This window comes from Podarcis cretensis (genome assembly GCF_951804945.1).
Source record: "Podarcis cretensis genome assembly, chromosome: 11".
Lineage (NCBI taxonomy): Eukaryota > Metazoa > Chordata > Lepidosauria > Squamata > Lacertidae > Podarcis > Podarcis cretensis.
In genome coordinates this window covers 19,687,740-19,701,919 of record NC_137180.1, presented here as the reverse complement: position 1 = coordinate 19,701,919, position 14,180 = coordinate 19,687,740, and the positions used below count along the sequence as shown (strand labels likewise).

The window sequence follows — 14,180 nt, the reverse complement described above, 5'->3', positions numbered from 1 at the left end:
AACATTGTAGTTTCACACCATCCCCATCATGAGGGGGGGGGGATAATTACAAAGTCATTATCTAGTGATATTTCAAGTTGGCTGCTTTTCAGTTCAGTTTAGTATGGAAGTAACTTCATTAACTGTGAAGCAATAAGAAATGTTTTTGTAGGGTGTAGACCTGGGGTCACTAATGGTGCAATGGTACCTTTGAGGACTTCCCTTAGTGCCTATGAAGCCTCTGGGTCCCTCCTCACTGAAGGAATCACAAGGTGGTGAGGTTTGATAATTCCTAGCTCCCATTGAAAGTTACCTAGGGCTAGAAGGGGAAACTGGAAGAGAAACATATCCCATTTCCCCTTTCAGCTTTATGTCCTTTTCAAGACTCAGGTTGGCACCTGAAGAGCTCAACAAAAAATGGAGAAACTGAGGGAGTAAAAGGGCAAGGTGAATGATCTGGAAGTCTTGTGGAGGAGGTGGGAAAAGTGACTAAGTGGGGTGACACAGAGTCAGGGGAGAAAGAGAGAATGGAGTGCGGGAGAGAGATTAAAGAATATGCAATGGGCAGATAAGAACACAAGTCAGATCCAGTAAAACTTGAAATCTTATTGTTATTGTTTAGTCATTTAGTCGTGTCTGACTCTTCGTGACCCCATGGACCAGAGCACACCAGGCACGCCTGTCTTCCACCGCCTCCCGCAGTTTGGTCAAACTCATGCTTGTAGCTTCGAGAACACTATCCAACCATCTCGTCCTCTGTCGTCCCCTTCTCCTTGTGCCCTCCATCTTTCCCAACATCAGGGTCTTTTCCAGGGAGTCTTCTCTTCTCATATAGCCACCATCAAACCAAAGACCACGACTCTCGGCACTGACTACCAGAGCACAAAACGAACAAGCAAAAACAAATGACCATAGATCTGCGGCACAGTTCCATATGGATCCTCATATTTCTTTACTAAGACTTCCCACAAAACCATCACCAAATCATAGGTCAGTTCTCTGTGTCCTGTGATCTGTTGGTAGTTTTGGTGATGTCCTATGTAAAAATCATTAAGAATTTGTGTATGCATACAGATGCCTTTGGGAAGAGCCAAGCTGTCCGATCATGTTACAGAAAATTGTGTTAGATATTTTATTCTGGCCTGATTTGGCACTTGGTCACTGTGTTCTAAATCTTGATCTAATTATAAAACGTCCATATCACTTAATTTTGAAAATGAGAAGACAGGACCTTGCTTCTAGAAGCATGACTTCACAATCACACTGTCTATTCCAGAACCTCCACACAGCTCCATTGGCTTCTTCGGCTTGTAGTTTTGTAGTGAACAGTCTCAGCGTTCCATACCAAGGAAATATGTAAGGGTCAAATGCTGAAAAAACAGATTGGCAGTGAACAAACCACCGGTAGGCGAGAGGTGTCTTGTTCTTGGGTGCTCTCCTGCAGTGAGAGCCACTACCAAAAGTGAGAAGTCATCTGAATATATGACTGCAGTCAGATGGCACTTTATTCCATATTCCAGACCCTCCAAGTGTCCCTATTTTCCAGGGACAGTCCTAGATTTACAAAAACTGTCCTGGTTTCTAATTTGATCCTGGAATGTCCCGCTTTTCCTTACAACATCCCTATTTTCATCAAGAGAAATGTTGGATGGTATGGCATCATGCGACTCCTGAGGCAAGGAGATAAGTATACAATCTTTAGAAAACACTTGAAGGCAACCCTATATAGGGAAGGATTTATTATCAATGTTTCATGCTTTATTACATTTTAATATATGTTGGAAGCCACCTAAAGTGGCTGGGGCTACCCAATCAGATGGGCAGAGTATAAATAATAAAATGAAGAAGAAGAAGAAACAGGACATCTCTATTTTAATTAGAGAAATGTTGGAGGGTACGATATTCCTGATGTTTCTTTACCAATTAATTTCCACATTTTATGTCATCTTTCACACAATGTAAAAGGCGCTTCTAGTGTAACCTAGTGGAAGTCTAGTGCTAATTTCTGTTTTAACTGTTTCCAGAAAAATATCCATTTGCAACCCTGTAAACCTGGGAAATTGTGGGTGTTTTGTGGGATGAAATTGGGAGGGGGAGGGTTGGAGTCGGGAGGGAGGGGGAAGGAAAAGAAAAAAAAGAAAAAGTAAACTGGATGGTATTTTGAAGTGATTTTGTTATGTAAGCCTTTTTTCAGAAACCATATATATTTATGTTATGTAGTTATGCATTGTAGTAGGAATGAATTTTGTTTTGTATTCTTTGTTTTATAGAATACATATAATAATGTTATGTTATTAATCAAATTTAATAAAACAGTAAAATAAAAAAATAAAAAATGAAAGGACCGTATGAAGGAACCACACCTATAATGCAAAAACAACTGAGGATGAATTTAATTGAAATTGCACTGTATTCCTGAAGTAACCTAAGCTGAATCCATTTGCAGTACCAGCAGTTTCTTGTTCTGCCCCCTGCAACAATCACATCATTTTCTGGAGTCAAATATTTCCAGTTTCTACTCAGCATCCATCACCAGGCAAAAAACCCCACATCTGATGTGTCACCTGCCAGAATGTTATTTGTAGAAATGTATCAAATGCCTGCCAGTAGGCGTATGTTCCTTCACTGACATGTAGCTGTGTTTGTGAGCTTTATGATGCTCATCAAAAGAATTTCTATATGCTGCCCAGTGCTGCTTCCCCTAACTTTGTCATATAAATCAAAGACATTGGCAACAGAATCGAGACAAGTGCTGAATATGACTCATGCTCAGGCAGAAGTGTGGGAACTTGGGCCATGCTTTTCTTGGGGTTCCTCACATACCCTTGGCTGCCAAAGCAGCTCATCTCACCATACGCCCCTGCAGGAACCTTAACTAAGCATCCTCTTTCCGCATGTGGGCTCTGGAAGATGGATGTTTGGTGGCTGCTTCTGGGGGAGGAGGTAGCAGGGGAAAGACTAGTTTAATCCCATTCCAAATTGCAGAACCCACTGCTTGACTATTTAAGTTAGTTGCTTGACCGATTTGAAGAGGGAAGGCTAGGTTGTTCTCAGCAATTAACTGGTTTACATGGTCTGCAGCAGAGGACTCCCATCTTTTCTCTTACATGCAGAAACCTGCAACTCAAAGCTGTTAGTGTAGTAGCGAAAATGGTAGTTCTACCATTTTAAGGTGTGTGGTTTTTTAAAAAATTGAGAAAGGGTCGTTTATTCTACTTTTAAAAATTATGTCAGGTATCAGAGGAGAGGGGAGTCAAAATAAGAAACCTTCTAAATCCGAGATCGTGACAGATCGTGAAGCTGAGGCTCCAATACTTTGGCCACCATATGAGAAGAGAAGACTCCCTGGAAAAGACCCTGATGTTGGGAAAGATGGAGGGCACAGGGAGAAGGGGACGACAGAGGACGAGATGGTTGGACAGTGTTCTCAAAGCTACCAGCATGAGTTTGACCAAACTGCGGGAGGCAGTGGAAGACAGAAGTGCCTGGCGTGCTCTGGTCCATGGGGTCACGAAGAGTCGGACACGACTAAACGACTAAACAACAACAAAGTCCGAGATGGGGAGTCTGTTTCCCTCCAGTTGACTCCAGCTCTCAACAATTGCATCCAGCAGAGCCAATGATCGGGGGGATAGGATCTGGACTCCAACAACTTATGGAGGACCACAGGTTCCCCATGCAGGCGGGGCCTGACAGACCTCATAAGGACTGCTGCCATTGCTGCTGCTGCCCAGGAAAACTCCCCTGCTTGAGTGCCCCGGTCCTGCCTCTTTCCACCTGGCCCAGGGCAGGCCCTGACAGGCCTCATAAGAACTGTTGCTACAATTGCTGCCCAGCAAGGACTGGGGTATTTGTGGGGGGAGTTTTGTTCAGAGTTTTTGCTGTTGTTACTGATATTAACTGATATTACTGATATCAACTTTTTGTATCTTTATTTTTATGTGGAAATGGTTCGGTTTGGTTATGTAGTTTTTAATGTGTTATTATTTATTTTTATGACTACTTTGCTATGTTTGTAATCATGCAAATCTTTTCATATTGTAAGCCGCCTTGAGCATTGTTTTAACTGTGGAAAGGCGGCATACAAATAATAATAAAAAAGATAACGATGATCCATGTTCCAAGTTCTTGTAGTTAATAGGATGCTTCTGGTTTTAATTAGACCAATAGAACTTCAGCTTTTGGTCCACCTGCCTTGCCCCACCCTCTAACCTTCATAAGGGAGATGTTTCAAGAGAGGAATGGGACTCTCTGCTGACCAGCCAAAGGCTTGTTGCTGCTACGGGCATTATGTGTATGCGTCTTTTGATGAGCTGAATGGAAGAGTATGAGTTATGGGAGTAGAGAAAGAGTGTGTGTGAATTAGTTTGTTAATGTGGTTAATACTGTTTTCTAGATTATGAGTGATGTAATGCTTTGTGAATTTTAGAATATGACTTTTCTTGTGGTTGTGCTGTTTAGCTTATTTTTTAAGTTGTTTTGTTAGTAGTGTTTTATAGAAGGCGGTTGCTTTACTGGTGATTTGCCATTGTTTTGGTGATGATTTGTTAATAATTTTGTATGATTTATGCTGCAATTGGGATATTCTACTATGCCACTATTTGTTGTCTGTAGGCCGCTTTGTGATTCATGTGTGTGAAAAGTGGCAGATAAATATAATAAACAAATGAAATTAAATGAATGAATGAATTACAGTGATTTAATTTTCATTTACTGTGATTCTTCGAAGAATGCAATGAACATTTGTAGGAGCCAACTTGAAGAAGAAGAGTTTGGATTTGATATCCCGCTTTATCACTATCCTAAGGAGTCTCAGAGTAGCTAACATTCTCCTTTCCCTTCCACCCCAACAACAAACACTCTGTGAGCTGAGTGAGGTTGAGAGACTTCAGAGAAGTGTGACTAGCCCAAGGTCACCCAGCAGCTGCATGTGGAGGAGCGGGGACAGTTGTCTTCCTCTTGAAGTATATATTTATTTTCCATGCACATTTATATCCCACTTTTTATATCAAGGCTCTATAAATGTTGTTTCCAGGAGATGTTCAGACACTGACCAGATAGAGACCTGGTTAGCATCAGTAAAGTAGTGGCCTCTTGCACCTTCAGATTAGTTTCCCTGTGAATTTGACGCAGTCTGTTTCTGATTGTTTTCTACCTCTGAAATCTTGTAATGTAAATAGCATTTTTTTTCTCTCAGAGGAATTTCCAGTCAGATTGACAACACTATGATCCTAGAGTATTTGCATGTAAATCATAATGATACCAGCTATATTCACAGGAAATGGATAAACTTCACCAAATGTGTATGTGTGGGTTTTTTTTTTTTTTTCCAGGTGAACAATATGGATTGAATTCACTGGTGACTTTACCTCAACCACCTTAAGTCTTCTTGCACAAATTAGGGCACCACTACTTATGACAGTCTTTTGCATCATATCCAGTGCTGTTCTGGAGGGTTCTCCAGCTATCAGGGCCAGATTTTCAGGAGGCACAAAGTCTTTGTAGGTAGGAAAGATCACAAAAAAATTGTGCTGTCTGCTAAGGCAAAGCCACCTTTGCAGACATGCCCATGGAAATGTTCTGTCGGAAAGAAAAATAGTCCTCCGCAGCAAATATTAATGCAGGAGGTATCTAATCTGGAAATGTTAAACTTACAAGGTATGCTGACTAGTGAAATTGTCCATAAATTGTTTCAACATCTTAAATAAATTAGGCAGTTAATTTTTTATTATGAAATTTTAATAGGGAATCACAAGTTTATTAGATTATTGGACTTTATGGCTCCTGTTATGGTCAATAGAGAACTGAATGGCCTAATTCAGTTTCAGGATAAGGAAGAGAATTTATCTCTTACATCTTTTTTGTCACCTATTAAAAACTACTCAATGGGAACACTGTCTCAGATTTGTTGCATCTTGGGTGTGAAAGGCATTATAGCAATCATTCATCAAAGCAAAATCAGATTCAAATTTCTCCCAAGGTATGCCATAAAATTGCAGTGATTGGTGCCTTTCTTCAAATAGATTCAGGTACACAGGAAAGGGTTGACCCTGGTGCTCTGTTAAAATCTGTAAGTAAGATGCAAACTCCCCAGGAAGCCCCTGGCGCGGCAACATTGATTGGAAATATTTACAGAGGTAAACAGATCCAGCAGGTACATTATTCTAAGGATGAATTTAATCAAGCTAATACAAAGAAGACATTGGGAGGGTAGTGAGGATAAGAAGCAGTTAGTCCCAAATGAAGCACAATTTTTGACAAAATGGGAGAAATATGTTAATCTGGCCTTATCTATGAGTCTCCAAAGAGGAGATTATATATACCTGTAACAATGCAACAAGAATGGGTATTGTTTGTTGGCAATGAGAAGCTGCTGTAAAAATAACAACCGGGCTTTCAAAATTATAGAATTATATCATTAAATGAGTGAGGATTTCCAAGAAAAGATGGAGGACTCAAAAGGCAGATCCTCACCCCCTAGATCTAAGGAAATGGGGGTGCATTACAATTTGGAACATTCAGAATTTATACTTGCTAATCTTTTTTGTGCAGATTTTTTCAAAGTATAAATTTTCCTTTCTGTCAACTCTATGCCTCCTGTCAGGCATACCATGGGTGCGACCATGGGTGCCCAGGACCATAAGAGCCATGCAATGTACATGGCACTGACACCAGAATTTGTGGGTGCTTGGGCACCCAGGGCCCCAGGGAGTTGGCACCTATTCCTTCTTTTAAGAGAAAGTTTTGACTTAGTATGCCTCTGATCTGGATTTAAGGCAGGCATTGGCAAACTCAGCCCTCCAGATGTTTTGGGACTTCAACTCCCATCATCCCTGACCACTGGTCCTGCTAGCTAGGGATCATGGGAGTTGTAGTCCCAAAACAGGTGGAGGGCCAAGTTTGCCTATGCCTGACTTAAAGCATTTTTCTTCCTGCTCCTGTTACTGCTTCCCCTCCTCAGTCTTGGATGTAAGTTAAGCACAAGAAGAGGTAGCCAAATCTTTTTGACCATTTGCAGTCCAAATATGATTCTCTTTCTCAGCTTTTTATTTTATTTTATAGAGCCCTAGATGAGGGAATTTCATTTGTACCTTTCTTATCAGGGGCTTACTATCTCTCTCTGACAGAGCCAATGTCCCTTGGCTACTTACATTTCAGAGTTTCATCCTAAACAGATGCTGTTGCCGCCATTGCTGCCATCACTTCACAGCCAACTTGGCACTAAAGCTTCCAGTTCTATGGGAAAAGCAGGACACAACTGGTATGGTAGGTTTACCAATTTTTGAACCAGGCACTGTGTCTCTTTCCCATGAATTTCCAATATAGCAACCAGCAGGAGTGATGTAAGGTCATTGTTAAAGGAGCTGAACATTTATAAGCACCCCAATCAAAATTGCATCCTTCCAACTGGATATTCCAGGACTGGTAGTCCCAGTCTCATGTGGGAAAACTTACACCACCTGTGGCCTTTCCTCCCTGTGTCCCAAGGTAAATTGTGGGCAGAGGCTGTTAGAATTCCTGCACCATGATTTCAGTCATAGGATTGTTCACATGACGGTATATGTTTTGACTCCACAGAGTGGGAAGTGATGGAGACAGGATGTTTGTGTTACCGTGTTACATGAAGTGGGAATATTGTCCTTTGTTCTTTTTCTCTTTGCTGTCTGATGCTAGAGAGAGAGGGAGCCATGTTGCAGAGCTCTGTGTGTGTTTATATGTAAATAAAGTAGATTAGCCAAAATGCTGAGTTGCTGAGGTCTGTCACTCAAGGTGTGCAAACTGTGCTGATCTCTAAGTGTGCCGGTGTTGGTTGGCATCGGTCGCTGTGATATTCGGGCTGAATAAAGCTTTTGAAGCTCCCGAACGATCGACCAGGAAGGAGGGAACATGCCATTTGGGCATGTGTCTCTACCAGGGTCCTACTCAAGTGTAGGCTGAATTCCTGACAGAGGCAACAAGGACTAACAGAACTGAGGCAAGCTCAGCTCTACAAAGTGTTTCCTTCTGTCCTGCTGGCTAGCATTCTTTCAGGGGTGCTCTCATTTTTGAGAGTAGCCTTTCTCAAATGTGCATGTCAGTTCGCCTAACCATTTCTGCATATCAGTCCTTGCTTAAAGGCTCAGGAGCCGACCAGGTCACCTCCCCACACACATCCAACTGGCAACTGCAGAAAGCATACAACTAGGGTGGTACTTCTCTAATAACTACCCATAGCCATCACACCATTCCATTTGAAAATGGAATCTGTTCCATACATTGAAAGCACTCATACCAGTTTAACAGTCATGGCTTTCCTTCCACCGAAGACTCCTGAGTGCTGGGAGTTTTTAGGAGGCCCCTATATCCCTCACAGAGCTACAACATACCCTCCGGCATTTCTCCGAAGAAAATAGGGATATCCTATTCAACCCATCTAACTGGGTTGCCCCAGCCACTCTGGACGGCTTCCAACATATATAAAAAAATAATAAAACATGATGATTATTTTTTTTATAAACTTCCCTATATAGGGCTGCCTTCAAATGTCTTCTAATGGTTCTCTAGTTACTTAAGTCCTTGGCTTGAGGGTCACATAACTCCATACCCTCCAACATTTCTCTGATGAAAATAGGAACATCCTAAGGAAAAGCGGGACATTCCAGGATCAAATCAGAAACCGGGACAGCTTCTGTAAATCTGGGGACTCAGCTAGACTGCTGAAGAAAAAGTGATTTATTTGTATGTGCGATATAACATTTTGCCACCAGGTGTGGAATCCCGTTTTTCTCTACCTGTTTTCCCTGTATAAATTTACAATGATTCTGCTTAAGAAACAATAAGTGTTTCATGCATTATTCCTATTATCCTCTCCTAAAGCTTACCCCCTTATCTGTGGGCCCTTAGGCTGCAAGGCAAAAATTCTAGAGGAGCCTGCCAGGCTAAGGCTTAATTACCTAGCTCTGGTGCCAGTAACCGCACTACCTAGTTTCTGGATTAGATAATGCGCTACTTCGAAGTATTCCTGAACCTTATAAAGGCAAGATAATTTGTGCAGGCCCTTGTAAGACAAAATGGCACATGGATGCATCTACACATTTTTAGAGGCAGTTAAATAGAATATGCTCTGCAATCAACTGCCAATGAACATTGTGAAACACATTTTTAGAGGACATAGCTTTCTCCCCCTACCCAATCACTGCCTAAATTTTGTGGCTGAAACCACATCACTATGCCAGTTTCCAGTAAGTATGACAAACTGCTCTAATTAAGCCCATTTAAAATAACAGCTTTATGGAAAACATATGTGAAACCAAATGTGTTTTTAAATTAATTTTCAATTGCTCTTTTGTGCAAATGAGAGAGTTTCAATCAATGCAAATACGATTCTAGAGAACTGGAACACTGAGGACTTACTAGTTTGCAGCAAAAATAAACAAAATGGATGGGCAATGCAAGAACAGTGTAAGATGTTATTAATTCAAAAATCAAAAACTACTCTAACTACAGTACTTTGCAATTAATTTAGGAACGGGGAAAAAGCTTGGCAACATAATATATGAAACTGTTCAATCTGCAGCACTCAATTGCAATGTTTAAAACTGTGATTTGGCTGGAATTATGGAAGAACTTGCTTGTTTAAATGTTCTCTTGTTGACGTTTAGGTCCTCTGTTCTCTATTTGGGATTGCAAAATCGCAGGAGCCCTAATCCCTATTCAAGAATTCTAAATCCCTCATGCAACGAGGCAGTGTGAGGTTAAATTTGCTAGCTCTACTTTCCTCCAACCTGGGCTATCTCCATTGCCCTATGTGAGTTGGAGGGATAACATCTGGAGGAGGGAGGCTTTTCTACTCATGTAGGCTCCTTGTGCATTTTAGAACCCCAGTTTTCCAGGGTTGTAAATCACACAGGAAGCCTAAATGAGGTTCCAAATGTGTGGAGAACAATGGCGCTTGTGACAGAGGAGGGGGAAGAGAGCAAGCATGCTCACCCCATCTCCTCATTACATGAAGGATTTAGAATGTGTGCACTTGAAAACGTTGGCAGCATTAAGATAAATTCAACAGTGTAAGTAAGTTTTGATGGAAGTAATAATGGAATACTGAAGGGATTTATGCTATGCAAAATGAACAATGGAGAAGAAGGGAAGTTGTGGATATTTTAAGGTTGTTTAAATGAATACTCTAAATAGTAAAACAGAAAATTTAATAAAATTATATATATATATAATTATATACAGTATGTAGAATGTATACATTGAGTTCTAAACTGTATCTGTAAGCTCTTGCACCTTATTTACCCTTAAAGAGGGGGAAAACAATTCTGATTCTCCACCCAACACCCTAATAACAATTTGGTGTTTCTCTAACTGGGGCTGTGTACACATTACTGGCTTAAAATGTAGTGAGGTCATTCATATTTTTTTGCTGTGTATCAAACTGCATTTGAACATTGCTGTATCTAATTTGCCTGGACTGAATGTCCACACCAGTGAGTGGAGATATCTTTGCCCAATGAACAGTTCTCAACTTGGATCAAAGTCCATTACAATTTTTTTTCAGCCAGACGAAGTAGTGGAAATAGGGTCGTCTGATTTGTTTAAAAATGAATGCCTATTGAAAAGAATGAAGATGCGATGATATAAAGGTTTGGTCCATGGGAATTGTTTTTTTACTACCAGGCTGCAATGGTACACCCACTTACCTGGGAGTAAGTCCCATTACACTCAGCAGGACTTACTTCTGAGGGCAGGCAGAGAATTGCACTGTTAATTAAGTGGAAGTTGCATAGCTGGAGAAGTTGGTGTCTTGTGCTCTCTTGGGTTTACACTTGCTAGGAAATTGTCTGCATCATTTTGCACCAGTTGAAGTTTCTGTACCGTCTTCAGTGGCAACTCCACAGAGAATGCATTGCAGCTTTCAGTCTGTGAAAATGCAATGGCGCAGATGAAAGTTGCAGAGTCCCTGCTCTCCAAGAAAGGGTACAGCTGATGTATCACATGTAATTGCAAAGTGCACTCCTAGAAGCAGCTATTACCTGCTTATCCAGGAGCAAAGCTGTGTAAAATAGCACACCTACGTAGCTGTGAACCCCATTGGCTACAGAGAAAGAAAACTCAGCCGTGTAATGTTGGCACCAGGTGAGCTTCTCTGGGGAGAGCATTCCACAATCTGGGAGCGACAAGCGTTAAGACTTACCTGTGAAAGAGGAATTTGCATTCTTTTTTCTCTTTTGTTTGTTTTTATTTTGGTTTAGATTTGTTTGCTTTTTATTGTAATGTATTATGAAAAGCCTTAATAAAAAGCTGATTGAAAAGAAAAGAAATTATTTGAAATCAGCTATGGAAGTACTCTGAAAATGCTTTTTAGTCCTTCCATTTTTATTTAATTTTTTTAAAAAAGATGTGCTCCTGCTTTTTAGATCTTTGCACTGCAAAGATTACTCTTTGTTTTACTTTGCTTTAATTTTGTGTCTGCTTTAATTTGCACTTCAATTTTACATTGTGATCTGTTGTAATTTTATTGTATTTTATGCTTTTAACCTCTTTTCTGTGAGGCACTCAGACAGCTTCAGCTCTTGGGTGGTATAGAAAGGTTATTAGTTCATATAATAAAATAAATCTGGACTGTGCTTTGCTTCCAAAGAACTATCGTGAATGCTGAGACTCCAAAAGAGATTGCACAGATAAGCTCTCTGAGATCTTAAAGGGGAAGGAGATCTGCCCTTAAATGACATACAGCAAAACTAATTATAAAGGAATAAGTCCAGCTTTATGTAATCACTCAAGAGTCTGTTTAGACTTTGTTGCAGGGGAAATTAGTCATCTGTTCAGAGATGCCAATGTTCTGTGGGCTATATACATTTGAAATGTATATCAAAATGTGTCCTACATTTCAGAGGGAGGCCATGCATTTTGAAATTCATTTTATTTATTTTGTATAGATGCTAATCTAGTCAATAGTACAATAAACCCAAAAGGCCCATCACAAAAATGTTATCGCAAATGCCTTAAGATATGTCTTGCAGCAGTATTTGTTGTTGGCCGCCTATTTTAAGATTCCATTTCAAATACATTTTGTTGAGATTGATCCATATCATGAACAGAAGCCAGAGACAACTGTTGTACTATCACACCTAAGTACAGGAAAGGTAAGCTTGTCTTGAAACAAGTTTCTGCACTATCCACAAACAAAGGTGATGTATGGGAAGAACAAAAGCTCCTTATTGGCTGCAACAGTGCTGATGACCCTGTTAAAGGGGTGGGGCCATTGAGTCAAAGCATTTCAAACCCCATCCCCAGAACAGATTACTGACACATCTGTTAAAGGGAATATCTTATGTGCAGCAGCTCATGCACATGCAAGTGTTGGGGAAGAGAGACTTTTCATCAGGATTCAATAATTCATTATGAGTATCTACTTATTTATTTCACAAGGTCCTCAGAGGTCCTGGCATATTTTGCGATATAAATATTTGTCAAATCTAATTTGTGAATCCTGAATAAACTCTTCAGTGATTATGTGACAGAAACTTGGTATCTCAGGACAAATTAATGAAGCAAAAAGAGGGAATTATTGATTTTGGAGATTTTATGCAATAAAATAATAGGCTCAATATAGAGAAAATATTCTTATGTTTGATCCATCTTGATACGGGTTGATCAAATGTCAGATCGTCAGAAGACACAGCCCGTATCAAGTGTGGTCAACTAATTTAGCTTGTATCATTATCAACCATTTTTAACTTTTATTTTAAAAATTCTTCAATTTTTAAAAACATCTTTATTGAAAGTTCAGAAAGTACATAACTATATGTGCACCAGACATGGTGAGATGTAAATAAAAGAGAGAGAAAGAAAAAGAGAAATGGTGAGATGTAAATAAAAGAGAGAGAAAGAAAAAGATAAACAGAACCTGTGTAGAAGGGAAGATAAAGAGGGAGGGAGAAAAAACCCAAAATTGTATATTCTATAAGGTTGTTAGGGACGCAGGTGGCGCTGTGGGTTAAAGCCTCAGCGCCTAGGGCTTGCCGATCGAAAGGTCGGCGGTTCGAATCCCTGCGGCGGGGTGCGCTCCCGCTGCTCGGTCCCAGCGCCTGCCAACCTAGCAGTTCGAAAGCACCTCCGGGTGCAAGTAGATAAATAGGGACCGCTTACCAGCGGGAAGGTAAACGGCGTTTCCGTGTGCGGCTCTGGCTCGCCAGAGCAGCGATGTCACGCTGGCCACATGACCCGGAAGTGTCTCCGGACAGCGCTGGCCCCTGGCCTCTTGAGTGAGATGGGCGCACAACCCCAGAGTCTGTCAAGACTGGCCCGTGCGGGCAGGGGTACCTTTACCTTTACCTTTATAAGGTTGTTATTGTAATTCACCAGCTCTTAACTAATACCGTATTTGTAAGAATGGATTCCAATGATCACTGAATTTCTCCATGGCAAGTCTGCGTTTATAGGCAACTTAATATACAGTATATAATTTTGATTAGGTCTCCTTTAGGCACCAGTGAGATTAGCTGGGCAAACCCAAATGAACTTTAATCCTATTACAGTGTCACAGTTGCTAATATGTCCTCTCTCCAATAGTGGATAAACAGCGAGGACGGGCACACACAAAAATCAAATTAAAACAGGTCGGAAATTATTTAACAGCTCTGAGACAAACTGAGCATAATCATAAATGTGTGGTCTGTAGTTTATGAGGATTGATCACATTTACAGTGCCGTTCTATACACGTCTACTCAGAAATAAGACCCACCGGGGACAGATCATCCTGTTTTGCCACCTGAGGTGAAATGGGAAGGTGCCCCCACTACCCCTCAGCTGAAGCCTCGCTTACCAGGGTCACATGACAGTAGCTGCTTCCAGAGAGATCATGGGGGAGCTTGTGGGGATCTCATGAGAGTTCTGTGAGATCTCACAAGACCTTGGTGGAAGCCACTGCTGCTACTTCTCCTTGCTTCTCCAATAGTGGTGGCAGGGGCAGGAAGGGCACTCACAGGGGCACTGCCCCATGGGATTCTGCCGCTCAGTGTGGCTGCCTCAGCCCACCTCATGAGCAGGCTGGCCCTGTGACCCACTGAGTTCAATGGAGCATAGTCCCAGGCATCATCATCATCATCATTTTATTATTTATACCCCGCCCATCTGGCTGGGTTTCCTGAGCCACTCTGGGCAGCTTACAGCGCATAAAAAATGTAAAACATTAGACATCAAAAAATTTCTTGAT

General features: G+C 41.0%; 1 protein-coding gene across 1 annotated transcript in view; it reads left to right on the top strand.

Annotated features, from left to right (window-relative positions):
- Window positions 1–1,346: 1,346 nt before the first annotated feature.
- PRR16 (proline rich 16) overlaps window positions 1,347–14,180 on the top strand; it is a 150,011-nt gene continuing 137,177 nt past the window's right edge. The window contains exon 1 of the mRNA XM_079995801.1: window positions 1,347–1,441. The gene's annotated coding sequence lies outside the window, so the exon portion shown is untranslated. The remainder of the gene's footprint in view (window positions 1,442–14,180) is intronic.